At 42.4% G+C, this 17,070-nt stretch overlaps 1 long non-coding RNA gene across 1 annotated transcript in view; it reads left to right on the top strand.

Moving 5' to 3' along the window:
* Positions 1-2,762: 2,762 nt before the first annotated feature.
* LOC125746513 (uncharacterized) overlaps positions 2,763-17,070 on the top strand; it is a 34,134-nt gene continuing 19,826 nt past the window's right edge. Inside the window, exon 1 of the long non-coding RNA XR_007398996.1 lies at positions 2,763-2,838. This is a non-coding gene — a long non-coding RNA (uncharacterized LOC125746513). The remainder of the gene's footprint in view (positions 2,839-17,070) is intronic.

Genomic DNA, 17,070 nt, shown 5'->3' with positions numbered 1-17,070 from the left:
TATAGAGTGTTCGCAAACGACAAGATAAAAGAAAATACAGTTTTGAGGAGGAATTTGAGAAGTTTTGCATTTGGAGGCCGGCCGTATGGGAGTGGGACTCCCACTGGGATGTTGAAAGTCTTGGCAGCCTTAACAAACATCCTCGGTGGGAGAGTGTCTGCTTTCCAGGGCAGAAACATACTTTTTAAACATGGATCTTTCACAGGCCTGTGTAGAGATTCTTTGAGGAGCAGGTGCTCAAAGGTTTAAAAAAAGGGGGGGGGTGCTTAAATTTCATGCATAAGTTCACATTAAACAGTTTAGGCAAAATGGGCAGGTGCTCAGCCCCCTCCCCCCAGCCCACTTGCACATACCCAGTGTTGGGGTTCCTTGGGGTTACCCTCCCCGTCTCTGAACAGGAACAGCACAGTGCAGTGACCCAGTGTAAGAGAAACCCGCTTTGAATTATACGACCTTCAATGTGCAGAAAACAAAGCAATTTCTATTGCAGTGAGGTGAGGTACACTGAGAGGTGCACTCAACAAAAATGAAATACCCCCCAGTGGGTTTAAGCCTCAGACAACCTTCTGACACCCTCCACCCACCGCCCCACCCCCCCCCCCCCCCCCCCCCGCACACACACATACACACTCTATTCTCATATGAAAGTCGTTGAGTGATTGAAAGAACAGGACAGACTGACACAAAGGTTTACATCCAAATTTCTCAAGTTCACAAGTAGCTGCATACTGTCTCAGGGCCCTGGGTGAGTTACTAACTGTGAATCTCAAGGACGCCACACTATTAGGAGTTGGATTTGGCAGGATCACCCTTATTTTCAGTCACCCATTTCTACGCTCACTTACTTGGGTTTCCTGTAGCGCTGACTTAATCGCAGTGAGATCTTCTGTAATCAGTGTCTACTCAGCAACCTGTTGGATCTGAGCTCCAAGACAACGACTGGCAGGTCCTTTATTTGTGTCTCTGTACTATATGTCATCATGAGATTTAACTTTGACTAGGTGGCTTCTTTTGCTGGGAATTTGTCTTGACCTGTTACGACGGCCATGATTGCAAAGTGAATGCGGTGATGATGATGATGTCACGCCTTCACACTCGGGGTAGTACTGTGATCACCAGAAGTGTTAGCAGGGATGTGAGGTGGATTTTTAGGGGAAATGAATGTATCCTACATTTCCTATCTAAGGATTATCTGAAATCACACACTACTCATATTTCTACATGATAGGTTATTTTTCGCTTTTACTCAAAACAACACTTTATTCTGAAGGGGATTTTTAATACCACCTAGAGTTAGAAAAATTGTTTGTGTGTGTGTGTTTGGAAGATCATCTTAAAAATTGTGCGTTGAATAAATAATAACAAACTGTTTCCTTGCACATTGCAAGGTTTTGTGTTCTTTTAATGGATCCTCACGATGGCATGTACTATTCATTATACTAACTTTATATAAAATTTTAACAAATTTATTTTATCGCTTAACAAACTTTCATCCAGCATGCTTTGCAGTTTTACAGTATCTGCGCAGAATATCGCTTGGGTGGCAATTCCCATCTTCTTGTGATCTCCATTCCAAAGCTTTTCTGTAACATGATTTCATGTCTTCATCCAGAATTATGCATGTTTAAAATGACGGCACTTCCGTCCCTGGTTTTACCAAAACACACCTCGTTCAGATGTACATGTGCAAAGATCCCTGATTTGAATTCCTCACAGTTGGTCCTTTCTGGAATATCTCTCCAACCCAGAGTGCATCATGTCTGTGACTTTGGCAGCTCTTATTAACTGGTTGGTGCCTTAGAGCTCATGTCGTCGCACGGTTGATCCAGTGGTTCATTCTGTGCAAATAACGGCCATGTCCTTCAGCTTCTGGGTCCTTAGATATAGTCATTTACTCTTGAATTTGTTCTTGCCTGTTCCCGCTTCTCCTTGATCTGGGATGAGCACCATAAAATGCACAAACCTCAGAATAAGTAATTATTAGCTACTCTGCCTCCATTACCAAGCTTTTCCACATTTGAACCCTGTTGAGACAACTCACAATCTGCTCCAGATGTACTGGTCAGACCATTATGTCTTGTGGGGGGGGGGGGGGGTTATATGTTTACTGAATCATCACAGTGCTTATTTATCAATTCCATGCAGTAAAACAGTGAAAGACCCAGTGTGACGGTACAGGAAAAGAGAAACCAGATGTGGATCTGATCCAGGAAGCAGGCAATAATCGGTCAGACAATCTGGACCACAACCAGAACAGGCAAAAAGTATCCAAATACCACATAGTCAGAAAACAGGAGAGGGTCGGGGGAACTGGCAAACAGGAGGACAAGGTCATTTCAGGGCCTTGGGACAAAAAGAGAATCAGAAATCCAGAGAGAGTCGGAAGTAGGTACAGAAATGCTTGAACTCTATTGCTAGGTCTGCATTACTACGTAAAAAAAAATTATTACGCGAGTTTCCGAAAAGAACGATCTACGTCCGACGCTACCGTTGTCACTAGCCTTGAAAAAAAAATACTAATGCATTCACAATGCTTTGTGTAAAAGGCAAATGACACAGCTATAAGAGTGGTTGTTAATGTAAATATTTCTCATTTCACAATTTTCATTTGCACATTTACCCAAAAGTATTTTATGCTATATTTTCAGAAGTGACGCACTTCGCATTTCATTTGTTTGTCGCAGAGCACAATGTGTCCCCTGTGATGACATAGGAGAAAAAAATAATTATCGCGTGGCCACGAGATAATTAAGTGGGGGCCACTAGACAATAACGCGTATAACCACGAGATTTCCGAATGCCTTGGAAACACATGGACAACTTCGAGAGTGGATAAAAGTAAGTATAGTTTTATAAAGAAATTGTATTTTTTTAATTGGTAACATAATTGTGAGAAGTCACGTCAACTTCCTGAAGGAAATTGATCAGCAATTATAGGTACAAGTGCATTAAACCAACGTACGACATCCCGGAAATTTAAGTGGCTCCCACGCTTTAAGAAAGACTTAGCCACCACTTAATTATCTCGTGGCTACGCAATATATATATATATATATATATATATATATATATATATATATATATATATATATATATATATATATATATATATATGTTCGCTGGCTGGATGTCTTCATCATAAGCTATAGAGTTGCACTTAAACTTAGCTCAAGTACGTCTCGTTTTTAGCTCCACGATACTTGTAAACAGCATACAACGTACACAAAACACAATTTAGCCGCACATAAGAAAAACAACATATGCCAAGTAGCGAAAGTTCAGTAGCCTACATCCTCCAGGTTCACATGTGGATTACTGAAAACAAAAGCAAAAGCATTCTTCACTCCCGTGAAGAATAACGAATTAGAGATACAAAAGGTATGGGAACGAAGAGAGCTAACCAGGAAAGGGTCACAAGCTAAGTACGAGCCAATCGGAGCTCACTGGTGCAGACGTGACACATTTTTTACATCTATGAGCCTCCGCACGTTACAGAAAGATTAGCTGTCGGAGAGCGGCGAAAATTTTCTCCATTTTGGGGGGAAAAAATGATCCGTGGTAGTGAGGATGGAAGGCTAAATTGGAAAAAAAAATTTTCGTCACTAAAGGGAAACGTATTAGTGCTGACAGTGATGCAGTGATTCCCTGGCGGGTCTGTGACAGGTCAGCTGGAAGCCCCCCCCCCTTCACCCCGCAACAAATATTTATGTAGCCCTACAGAAATTTGGGTTTTATGCAAAGGGATCGGAGCACTTCCATCCAAAGGAACCCATGTGTAAGGGAGGCTATTTTATCATAGCAGTCATGTGACATACCTGCACCAAGGGTACAGCAGACACACCTTAAAGTAGCAACCAAATCCATGTCTCAGTCGATTATGTTACTTATTACAGCATCTTCAGTGTGACAGGCAGAGATGGATATTTCAGGTACAGAAAGTAAGAATCCAGATTAGGGTTTTGTTTCAACCAGCCAGCCAGTGAAAAAGCCAGTGACAGAGTACTCAGTTTACTGGTTGAAACAAAATCTTGGTCTGGATTTTTTATTTTCTTGACCTGAAAAATCCACCTCTGCTAATATACTTAGGAATTTTTCCACAAAAGCATACCCAGAAAGTAGTCACTGATATATCCCGGGACCAAAATGTCGGTACTCTGTATCCGCATCGATTTGCATCCGCAGATTCAACCAAATATATAAAATATATACATCCAGAAAGCTTGAAAAGGCAAAACTGAGCACAATGCCGAATCTTCGCAAATTAAGTAACGTGTAGTTTTGGGTGTTGATGATTGTTACACGTGTGTAAGAGGGAGAGAGAGAGCAAGAGAGAGAGAGAGCGCAAGAAGGAGGGAGGATGAATTAATATATTCTCTGTTTATAATTATATTTTCCATATGTACGATGGCAACGATGGTTGCATCTATACTGATTTTTTTTTCTTGTAATTATTCCCTAATCAATACATTATAACTGTTTACATAGCACTCCCATTGTATTGGGTACCTAGAGATGGTTTAAAGTATATGGACAGATGTGTGTAGGTTATAAGTAAATAATATGCCATTATATATGAGACCTGAGCGTTTTATTATTACGGGCAGCATCCTGGAACCAGTATCCCACGGATACTGAGGACTGACTGTATTAACACATATGAGCACACAGCTCTATCAGCTGGTAAAGTGTAGCTTTGTCGTGTCGTTACATAGTAATTTGCTATAAAATCACTATTCCATCAATATTCCACATATGTGATGGTGGTTCAGGGGATGTCAATGTTGCTTCATACTTTCCAGGTTGGGGGCTTGAGTTCCACCTCTGTGTATGTATCCCAGCCATGTGATCAGTGCTGCCTGGGATAGATTCCAGGACCCTGCAACCATATAAAAAAAGCCACCAAGTGCTCAATGAATGGAGCATACAGTAGGTGGCGTGGTTGTGGGACTGAGTGTTTATATCTGGTGTTGCCAACGTAGCAATTTTTTTGCTAGACTTAGGAAGTTTTCAGCCTACCCTGAGTACTTAAAGAAACTAACAGAGTATTTCACACACATTTTCCATGTAAATGACACAAAAATGATTTTCTTAGTCTCGGCTGTTACGTTTGTTATTATGAATGACTGCTAACTAGCGAATCGTTTGTTAGCAACCTAAGTTACGTCTCTACAGCATATTATTTAATGTACTTTTGCATTTCCCTCTTGATCTACGCACTTCTTTCACTTCTAAATGCTGACTTTGGATTTCAGAAACCCAAGCATGCCAAGCGAGATCATATATGATATATCTCATTATTAGCTTGTACCTATAATTGTTGATCAGTTAGGTAGAATATTAACAACCAATACACTGATTAAAAATATAATTGTTCAGAATGTTTTACTAGTCAGTAAGAAAATAAATATAATTATTCAATAATGTGCAATGTACAGTCGTTCAATAATTTTGTGTTTTGTTTAAAAAAAATCTGATAATAAAATATTTATATTACTTTTACAAATAGAAACATGTGATAATAAACTAATGAATTTACCAAATTTCTACTCATATTTTTCACCGAGATGGTGAATCGATTTGAATAACGTCACCGAGTACTCTCCATAATAACAGTGTTAGCGTCATCACGAAATGACATCACAGCGTCATATGGCAACTTTCGGCAACAAATAGACTTGAACGTAGCAACGTCCCCTAAAATTTAGTTGCAACACTATTTAAATTCTGCTTGTAGTTTATAGACGTGCATAACCGGAAATACTCCTGGCAAACTCAAACTGAAAACAGCGGTACGAAATGTTTAAAGGTGTCAGGAGTGTAGATAAAAGTAGATGATAAAAAATGTCAGAACCTGGCGGAATAGATCATTTAAAACATATCGCCGTGGGTCAGGCAGGACACGTCTGATCCATGAGTCACAGACTGTGGAGGTTTAACTTTATGTGTGTGGAAATGTGTCCCTACTTTCACCCCCGCCAGATTTAATCCAAAGGAAAGTGGCGGGGAGGGGGCAGTCGGCTTACCAATGACTCTTCAGCAGGATAACAGCAAGTGGTAAAGATGGGCAGGAGCATGCCGACGGCTTCCGTTGTGTCTACCCCCACCGCGATCCCCTGGCTGTTTGGCTGCTCTCCGGTTTCTCGCTCTGGATTCGGGGATGTGGGGTCGCACTCGGAAGCACTTGCCATCATAGCTGGCTAAACACATGATCCTGAAACTCGATCCGTAAAATGAAATGTAATGTGCATTGTTCTTTTAAGGATAGCTAACCAAAATTAGACGCATTGACGTCTGGTTCTCTCTCAAACGGCCGCTGAAAGATGATTTTACGTCTCGTTATTTTTCTTTTTCCTCGCCAGGATAGCTTTCAGAAGATAAACTGCGCATTAATAACGTCTAGCTGAGCTCGCAAACAGTATTTACCCTTGTGGTTAGTGCTTTGTAGGCGACTCTTGGTTTTCTCCACGTCGGTTTTTTGATAATTTATGCGCAGTTGTGCTGTGGGGTACAGATCTAACTTTCGATTAGTCTGCTCCGATATGGTTTACTTAATTGTAATACATAATTCTTTCAGTCCTAACCTTCTCCAGAACCGATGAAATTACTAAATATTGCACACACATATGGGCCCATATATAATATGCATCATGAATTAGTAAAAATGTACGTATATATGTAAGACAGGCTTATGTAGAATTCTTATCTGATATGTATTTTATTTTAAATGTAAGAACTTTTCGAATCGATAATGTCGACATAAAGAAACTTTCATAGATTTTCGTTATAGTATGCAATTAAAAACGAACTGCTTCTGATCATTAAAATGCTTTGACAGTTGCCGCGTTTTATTTTGCATTTCATTATTCACATAGTTGATGTAGGTCTTATGCCCAGTAACGCATAACATACAGAAATTCGGCCTTGCATTTTTCCCCCCACAATTACTTAAACACTTAATTGCAAATACTTCTAGTCATTATTATATAACATCTTCAACCAACAGTATACGACATATATAACAATATTTGCGTAAAACTAATGAACGTTAACCGTTTTGCAATTAGTCTGGATTTTGTATTGGGGGCCCACTACGTATATCGTTACCAACACTTCGTTTAATTAATAAAGCATTCCCTACAAAATGCTGCGGCTGTGAGATCCTGACTTTATCCAGCTTTGAAGCCTATTTCTATGCCGGGGCCGGTAACTATAGCTGCGAAATGGCCGTGGTGGTCAGGCCACTTAATCTGTGATGGGCACCAAAGCATAAGGGCGCCGCGATTATCTTCCCTAAAACTGACGATAATCACTTTATAGCCCACCCGCTATTAAGCTCCCACTAGGAGAGTTAAATTAAAAAGCCCTTTCCCGTAGAGCTTTCACAACACGACACTGTGGCTCGGCAGGAATTATTTACATCGATCATGTTCCTAAGCAGAAACATAAACCCGGCGTCTCGATGATGTTATACCAACACTGACGGATGTAACGCTGCAGGGTGAGCGTCGTTTGGCGGTGGACATTAACTCCCCAGATCAAAAGGCAAAACGAATGAGTCGTCAGATGGATTTGACCAGTGGTGTATAGCACTTAAGCAACTGTACATCGTTACTGTACTTAAATGTTATTTTCGCAACGTTGTATTTTAGCTGTTAACATTACTAACATTATAATGAATATTAGAAATTTCCGCGTTCTACTGTACAGCTACGAAGAAATTCTTTACATTTCACTGTAATGCATTTCCATTTGACAACTAGTTTCATTTTGCATGACAAGCCTAATTTTGTCTGCGATAGCGTAGTGAAAACACAAAACACAAGAATTATAATGGCCAAATGGAGAATGCATATGGTTTTACTACATGAGAGTAGGAAAAAAATAATAGAAGGGAAAAAAAATATTTGTGAGATCTTGCCAAACTTTCCTGTCACTAATCCATACTGCACTCAGTCTGTTAAGAATACAAATGGTAGGGTTGATGGAGTAGTAGGCCTAACTATGAAGCTAAGTAACATAGACATGTCCAGTAAAATGTGTTTTAAGCATTGGACTATAAGCACAGTGCAGGTAATAAATACATATAAATTACACAATCTGAAAATTAAATGGTGTTCACTGTCCCCCACAGCCTATTTTTTAAAGCACACTTTCCTGGACATGGCTGTGCCATTTAGTTTTATAGCTGTTAGTCCATTTATTCTACTCTTTAGCTTTGAATGGATACATTACAAATAATAAATATGTGTTGTGAGAAAATGCAGAAGTAGGTCTGTTTTCAGATCTCATAAAAGTACCGATACACATGGTTATTGTCCTGCATTTAATATCAGCTAAATACTTCTGATACTTAAGTAATGTCAATGTCACATACTTAAAGATTTTTACTCAAGCAGTATTTTGATTTAAGTGATTTTCCTAGTAATACATCTCTACTTTTATTCAGGTATGGATTTCAGATACTCTATCCACCACTGGATTTGACAGTTCATTCCTAGTTTGGTCTGTCATGATATGGCAGAAACCTAGCTCCATAAGGCGTTTTAACAATAAAAATGGTATCATTCATACAGCAGAACATGAAATAGTAAATAGGTCTTTTAAAAATATGCTTCTTCTTGGCATGTCAAATTTCTATGGTAAAAAAAAACAACTGAAAATAATGGGACCCTTTCAAAGAAATTTCTGAGTTAAGACCCATTTCCTTCTATACCAGTTAAATAAAAGTGCAAACATCTACTCCTGTATTGATCTTACGCATGTGTATATTTTCTTACTCAGTTATTAGAGATTGCATTAAACAGACAACAATATCTGGATATATATTTTACTGTAGCACATTCTGCTCGTTCAGTGTTTGATTCTGAAAAGATGTTGCATGTCTCATTAAGGAAATATGCACTTTCCTTGCAAACGGGTCACTTGGGAGACTGAACCACTCTAGCTTTTTAGAGTTTTAAGAAAACATGTTGCAGGATTGGTGGTGGGAGAAGGTAACACTAAAAAGACAAATATTTTTACTGTGAAAATATTTTACTGTGGAAATACGCGTAAAGAATTAAGTTGATATGCACAAAGTTGGAGCTGCCAAACCCTGTCTTAAACAAAGTTTTACCAAAGAAACGGTGCGTAAAAAATGCATAGGTTTATTTTTCTGAAGTAAAATTAAAGTCGAGGATTGTGTCCAGCGTGGCATGCTGGTGCAGTGGTTCGTACCATCCCCTCACCCCTCTGGGTCCTGGGTTCGAGTTTCTGCCAGGGTTGAAAGACTCAAGTATCAGACAAAGCGAACTCAGCACATTCGCATGTTGTTGATTTTACTCATAAAATTCTTAGACCCATCTAGACGTAGATAAGCCGCTGGTCCTTCCTACCACTTTATGTAGAATTTGGTTTTATAATAACCCAGAATCAACACACCGATTCCACTAGTAAAAGCCACGGATTAGCAGGATCAGGTCTGCGCAACATTTAAATAGGGAATGTGCAGCCCAAGAGTGGACCTAGAAGAGAGCCAGGCTGCTGTTTCATTAGGGTTTCAAGGATTCGTCGAGTGAAACTGAAGCCTGAACCCACTTCAACAGCTACTGTATAAATGTCAGGAATGGATGTTTGCAGCAGACTTTGATCAAACAGAGATTGGAGTGTCTCTGACTTTGTTCTCCTCTCTTTCCTTTTTGTGTATCTGTGGGTATCTGTCTTTACACCATATCAGGTCCGTTTTATATATATATGGGAATGGAAAGAATGTGCATGTGATGAAAGGTCATGTGTCTGTATCGCAACGATTACAATATCAAATCAAACAGACAACAGAGTTGGCAGTATGGGCACACTGCTGGTCCCAGGTCAGTAGGGTGTGGCACCTCCCCAGGCATGAATACATTCCTCCGGGTCATGGCACCACTCAGCAGTAGCCCCTGCGCTGGTGTTAGCAGCAGCCTCCAGCAGATGCCAGTCATGGAGACATGTTGCCTGATGACACGACGATCCTCCCTTGGTGTGGTCCGTCTTGGGCGACCAGAACCTACAGAACATGTGTGGGTGCCCTCACGTGCCCACTGCTTAGCACATCGGGCGACTGACATCTGCATGCCCCACATGCCGGGCAATTGCACGATACGACCACCTGGCCTCATGCAAACCCACAATGCGACACCTATCAATCTCCATCAAGCGCTGGTAATGCTGTCTAATGCGCCTATGAGGCATCCTCTGTGTCTGGTGGTTAGACGTGCCAGCTCCTTGCAAATCCAATCATTTACATACCCATCACTGGTCTGCACGTGTACGAAATTACATCTAAATCTGACCATTACTTCTGGGTGCTTAACTTTCTTTTGTCATTGAGAATGTATACACACACACACACACACACATACAAACAGACACACACATGCATACACACAAGTAGTCAAGTTTGCCCGTCTGAAAAAAGTTGCACAAATACATTGAGAATCAAGTGGGAAACCTCAGCATCTTAGCAGGAATAAAATACCGTATTTTTAGATTAATGGTAGGTTTTGAAAGTTAACTTGCCAAAACGGACTCATGTTTGTAAAGACTGTCAAAAGTTTACGATTTGCTTCTACAGCGCTGCGTGTCTGGTCAATGCACTGCAGTGACAGCTTTGCGGCTGCCTTGTGTCTGCTTGTGACTCCGGCTGACAGGGTCACACGCAAGTAAAACTCTACCTTTTCAGAGGCCCTAGGCAAAACTTTACTTGGGATTCTCCCCTACCAAGAAAACTGACGATCATTTCATTTACTCCACAAAGCTGGTGATTCGGGGGCCCTGCGCTGCTGCCTGTTCTGCCTACAGCTGGAGGTGGCCCTGGTGAGTCGCATGTAACGGCGTGTATGTAGCGTTTTCCCTCTTACAGTGCAGCAGCAGGCTGAGCAGTGAGGTGTGCAGTGTCTCTGTCCGGGGACGTCTGAGGATGCTGACACATTTGTGTTCCTGCTTAGTGTGATACTGAGGAGGCCTCCATAAAAAGGGGGGGGGGGGGCAGGGTGCATAGTGCATTTATCAGAGAATAATAATATTAATGACGCAGCAGCGATATGCTGGGCCTGTATCAGGTAGGAGGCACAAGAGACTGTTATTCAAAGGCTCGGTAGAGTGCATACAGGCAACAATACTTCGCGATGGATGCAAGGATCGAATGCCTTTTATAGAGTGATGGAGGCGGGGGGGGGGGGGGGCTGCAGTGGAGAGCCGATTTCCGCTCAGTTTGTGCATCCCACCCCTCAGGCCATGACAGGTCCATTTAAACTGTGGTAACCTTAAATCTACTCCGGAGGTCACAGGGCACCGGCAGGGGAGCTGTGAGCAAATTTACAATATATGTCGATAGAAATGTAGAAATATATTTAAAAAACAACAATCAGCGCAGCCGGTCTACTGAGGGGGACCCCCCCTGTACCTCCCGCGGTCAGTGACATCTACTGAGGGGGGCCCATCGACCTGGATTAGTGTACCAAGGGAAACCCCCTGCAAACTTGTAACATGAGGCTCTCTGGCATTGTTATTTTGGGGGTGACGGGCTGAAAATGTCGGCACCCCATAATCTAGCCCTTATTAATGAAAGTGATTGTTTGCATTTACCTACGCAAAGAGTTTCATTTGGTTCATAAGGACTGTGACATCAATTGCTTTGCCCTAAGCCTCTGTACTGTAATCACCACTCATTGGCGTTAGACATTCCTCTGGCATTAAGTTAAATGTGTTTCCTGGAACCTGCTACACTGGTCCTACATGGGAACCCTAGTTCTTCTAGTGCTATGCAGTAGTAGGTGCTGCTCTTCTCTCCCTCCTTGTGGTGGGTGCCAGAAAGTGGATATAGGGTGGGGTCATTGCGGAGGTATAATGAGCCCCCCCAGGATGGCGGGCTGGCACACTTGGTGGCTAGAAGAGGGCAGAGGGGGCAGATTGCTTCTTTATCTTCAGGGTCTTTCCATTAAACATGAACATGAAAGCACTGACAGGTTGTCTGAAAAGCAGCTTTTAAAGGGCCGGATGCAACCATCTCATCCGTGGCAATAAAAACCTCTAAAATGGCCGGAGGGCTCCGAGGGCTATTTATGATTCTGTTTCATGTTAAAAGGCATCGGTGTGGTGCAGCGATGGCTCTTCTCACCACTGACCTCCATGTATGACAGACGGCATGTGTCAGTCAGGCTAAAGACACATGACCATTTATGGAAGGCAGATACCTGAGTTTAATTTATTTTTTTTGTTTTTGTTTTAATTAGGTGTCGTTTCTTCTCTTATATGTAAATGAATAAATTTTAAGTAAATTAGTTAATTTCTAGCTCTGATTTAGCCTGACAGCTAGGTGAGCTTGTGGTGCCTCTGCTTGCTCTCCCAGCTGACTTTCAGCATGACCTCTGCTGACCTCTGCAGTCCGTGCGTCTGAACTGTGGTCTCTAGTGGGGCCGCCACTAAATGTACAACGGACACAGGGTCCTGGTGACAAGTGCCTTTGTGGCTTTGGCTACAAATAAGGGCGTAACCGGTCACCTGATTTTCAGCTGCAATAATGCATATTGTGAGCTATACAAGGTACTAATGTAACTTACTTTTACTATTGCTATAACTCTAATAGTATAATAATAATAAAATTTTGAGTTCCTGATCTTTACTATTCAGACTGTAAATCATATGCTGTGGCTCTCCTCAGTGCTATCAGGAATTAACCGGCCTTAAACTTGTGTATGTCGTTACTGCTTGGATTGCAGCCCCCACACGAGTGCAGAGGATTGACTGACAGGGGACCTGCATCTGAAAGAATGACAGCTGTTTTTAGCCTCCCCCTAAAACAATCACGCAGGGCAGAAAAAGAATTAAAAAAAAAAAAGTTTGGCGTGCTTTCCTGTAAATTAACATGCTTGATTATGCAGTCCAGGAGTGAGAAATGCTGGGGAAAATATTCTCTACTCCCCCTGACCTCAATTAAACATCGTCACTCTGCTGCAACAGGAAAGCAGCTCCACAGCCAGGAAAACCTTGCTTGGCAGAAGGCATTATATCTTTTCCGCTTCACAGTGGTGGTGGGTGGGGGGGGGGGGGGGGGCTGGGGGGGTTGAGAAGCGAGGTCTTGCCGGTGTCATGGAAGGGCTTCAGAAAGCAGAAGCTGAAGTAGAAGCAGAAACTGCTTCAGATGTGTGCTGGCGGTCATGGGGAATGTGTTTGGCTGGGGTGGTTTTTACCAGGACTTGAGCCCCTTATATTAATAAAATGGGTTTGACGTTTTGGTGGGGGGGGGGGGGGGGTTCTTGGTTCTTTTGGTAGCTGAATGCTTGTTTACACTCAGTTTTAGGATAAATGCAATATGATGTGCTTACGTGCCTGGCCTGCATGGGTGGAACCTGACACGGTCTCTGTTTTGCTTCCAATTTGAAAGGCGAAGGAGGGGGTCGGAGCGGAAGAGGGGGATGGATCCAGCCTGAGGGGTCTGTTCAAGGCTCTGTGCCATGCAGCATGCCCCCCACCAGGCTGCATGTCAAACATGTTTGGAGCGACATTTCCAGAGCCAGAAATCCCCATCTGACTGGCATTAGGTTACTGCCGTCCTTTGCGGAAAAACGGCACAAAATGCACAAAATGCAAAACTAGGAGAAAACCCTGTGGCTGCCATGGAAACACGCAACTCTGGCTGGGAGATAAGCCAGCGATAGCGTGTGTGGCACAGGGCAAGGAGAGCCCTCTCATGGCGTCCGCTCTGGGCTTTGATTGATCGCGGCCTCCCATGGTATTGCATTTCTCGAAAAAAAGGCCTTGTCTTGCCTCCGAAGTTTCATAACACGCTGCTGCTTCAGGATATGTGTTGCTTTCCGCTTGCCAGATCTGGAGATATTCAGCGGGCGCTGGATACGGCTGCCGCCCACTCAGAAATTGAACCGCCTATGTTGACCATGCTTACAAGGTCCATTGTTCGCACAAAGCTGTGCCAAAGACCACAGAGGTCAAACTCACTCTCAAGTTTTCCACTTGGCTTTGTAAAGTAGTTTATAATTACTTAATATGCGCCGTAACTCTTGTAGTATTGTATAATGTGCGATCCATTCATCCGTCCGCCTTTCATACTGCTTGTCCAGTAAAGGGTCGCAGGGAGCCTAGGACTTACGCTGGTCCAGTACAACACATGGTATAGCATCCTATTATTTATCGAATTACTTTTTCTCTGCGGGAGGCACGAATGAAAGCTGTTCTTGGCATGTGTTCAATTTCTCCCGAGAATTTCCAGTTCCTGCCAGGCCACTGTGGTCCGTCTAATGAAACCCGAACCTTGCAGTAATTTGGATAAATAAAGAACAGCACTTGAGGTTTGGCCCCTCCGGCTATTAGCCACGATGCCAGCCAGTGCATCCTCTGTCTGCATAGCAGGTGAGACTAAACTGTTCTAGAACAGTTTAAACGAGGGAAGGTGAATATTGAGGAAAACAACAATTGAAATGAGTACTTCTGCCTCCTAAACAAGGCTCCTTGCCCCCCCCATCATTTCATATTTAGGCAGTTCTCAATTGACGTAAGTAACCCTTACGTATGTCAGATTTAATGTAAATTGGATTTACCTTCTCATACTACACAAAACACCGTATAACAAAAAGCACATAAGCCAAACATTTTACTCACAATCGTAGTAAATTATACACCTTAAATAAATGAAAAGATAAAGTGTAAAGATACTTATAGGTGCATGTCTTCCGTAAATTTCATTATAATTAAATTATAATTTTTGTTGCATAAATCCTGATTTAATGAAGTCAGTTATATGTAGGTCAAACGCTGCCTGCACATGTCTTAATTTACCTCTGGAACAACTGAGTTCACCAACAAAGGGGTTGACTGTCAGTTAGCAGTTTAATTACTTGACTCGGCTGAGCCGCTGGAGGAGCACTGCGATTCTTCAAGGTACAGGCACAGCGATACAGGGTTCCAGCTAAGTGAGCATCATGTGATGCTGGAATCTTCAATATGTACTGATTGTGCTTCTTTCAAGCTGCTTTTAGTGTCTATTGAACGTAAAGGCCTGGATTTATCGGCTTCTTGGTAAATTGTCTGATGTCCGTGGTGTGAGCTGCGATCGACCGCTCATCTACTGCAGCATTTTGTCTCTCCTTCCTCTGCTCTCAGACCAGAAACAATGATCTTAGTGCCACTTTCCTCTTTTCTTTACCCCCCCTCCCTTTGAAAATAGGGCATCGGAGGACACATTCTATAAAATCTGGTTTGCAGGAGTCTTGCTGTCAGGAGAGACACTTTTTTTTTCCTATCCAGTTGCCAGGCTGCCTTTGTTGAATGCTCATGTTAATGCTGCCTCTTATCAGTTTAATGACATGCCATTATTTATCAATGCGCTGGCACAGGGGCAGCCATCGTCTGAGGTGCCTTCTCTTCATGCTTCTTTGCATTTACTGACTTGGTGTTTATGACATAAATCCCATTTCGGAATTCAGTGTAAGTGTACAGTGGTGACACTGAGTGATTTCTATTTTGCTTGGTTTTTTTTTCCCCCCGGTGTGTTTACATAGGTGTCCGAAGCTTGCTGGGATGCTGCCGTAAAACCTGAGCGTTTGCCTTTCAGTCAGATCACCAGCGGTGACTCACAAGCCCACTGAAGGTCACTGAACTCAGTTTTGACCAAAAATGCAATGCGCATCTCATCCAGGGTGCAGGAAGCAATTAGAACACATTGGAAACAAAAGACAATACATCTTTATACATGTAGAAGCCTAAACTACTCCACCCACATGTCTGTCCACTGGGTGGGTCCTGATTATTATCTGCTCGTCTAGAAAAAACTCCCTTGAACAGCAGACTGTGTGAAGAGGGATTCACCCTGCCCAAAAAAGGCCTTGATGTTCACCATATCACTGACCTGTCACTGACATGAGATCAGATTTCCCCCTGAAGGGAGGAAACCTTTGTTACTGTTAGAGGTACCCCCCAGAGCACAGGCCAAACACGCACAAGGAATCAATACCCTATGAGTGACTGCTTGGAATACAATGGCGTGTTCTGAAAATCCCTTGCGAAACGTTTATCTTCTCTGGCCAGATTGACCTTTAGTGTTTGCACGTGTGTCCAGCCTCCAAACATAATGTTTAGCGCAAGATGTTTGTAATTATGGTGAGAGCTTCCAGCTTGGAGGTTTCTCAGCAGGAAAAGGAGCGGCACTTTCTCAGCTGCTGGTCACAGTTCTCTGCTAATCAGCCCTGTCATCCTCACACATGATATATTTGTAAATAGTCCATCTTTCTTCATGATGTTTGGCCCCATGACACAATGTGAGAGCAGGGCAGGTTCATGCTGGGAGACGTTGGTGAGAGTTAGTCAGTCTGAATGTCGGAGAAGTGGGGAGGTGCGACTGGGCAGGACCAGGATTTAATACCTGAATGACCCAGATAATAATAAAAGCTGCTAGAATTTCCCTGGGATCAGAGGTCACATGTGCGTTGACTCCTGGGACAAAGACATTGATTTATTTTTTTTTCATTAGGAGGGAAATTGCTTTTTTTTTTAACAGACTCGCAATTATTAGACACGAAGGAGTAACACTGCTAAATCCATGGGTTTATTACATAGTAGTTAAGTTCTTGCAGTAATTGATCTGAATATTGAACCCAAGATCAGATCTTAACGTACTGCAAGCCAAGACAACAAATCATCCAGCATGCATTCAGAATACAAAATGGATCACTCATTCTGCCCGTTCAGCTTTTCCTTCTGTTCAGTCATACAAATGATTTTCTCTGTTTTTCCTGGATGAATGGCAGAAAACAGAGTTTTCTTCCCGGGTCGAGTTTGTTCCTGTGAATTTCTGTATGATATTAAATATTGATCCTTCAGGGATTACACTGGTAGCTGAGTTAGAAACTTCTAGCACTGTGTGTGTGGAGCGCGTATGTACCCTCCTTGTTCAGTATGGGTGTCTTTTAAAAGGAGTGCCCCCTAGTGAAATGTATTGGCATTTTCCCTGTTCTTTTTCCTGACTTCTTCCCATTCTACATGACCTCTGACTCAACCGTGACAGAGCTGGATACAGAACCGTGTATTAATTAGCGT

Source organism: Brienomyrus brachyistius, chromosome 7 (genome assembly GCF_023856365.1).
Source record: "Brienomyrus brachyistius isolate T26 chromosome 7, BBRACH_0.4, whole genome shotgun sequence".
In the NCBI taxonomy this organism is placed as follows: domain Eukaryota; kingdom Metazoa; phylum Chordata; class Actinopteri; order Osteoglossiformes; family Mormyridae; genus Brienomyrus; species Brienomyrus brachyistius.
This window is presented reverse-complemented; position numbering and strand designations above follow the sequence as displayed.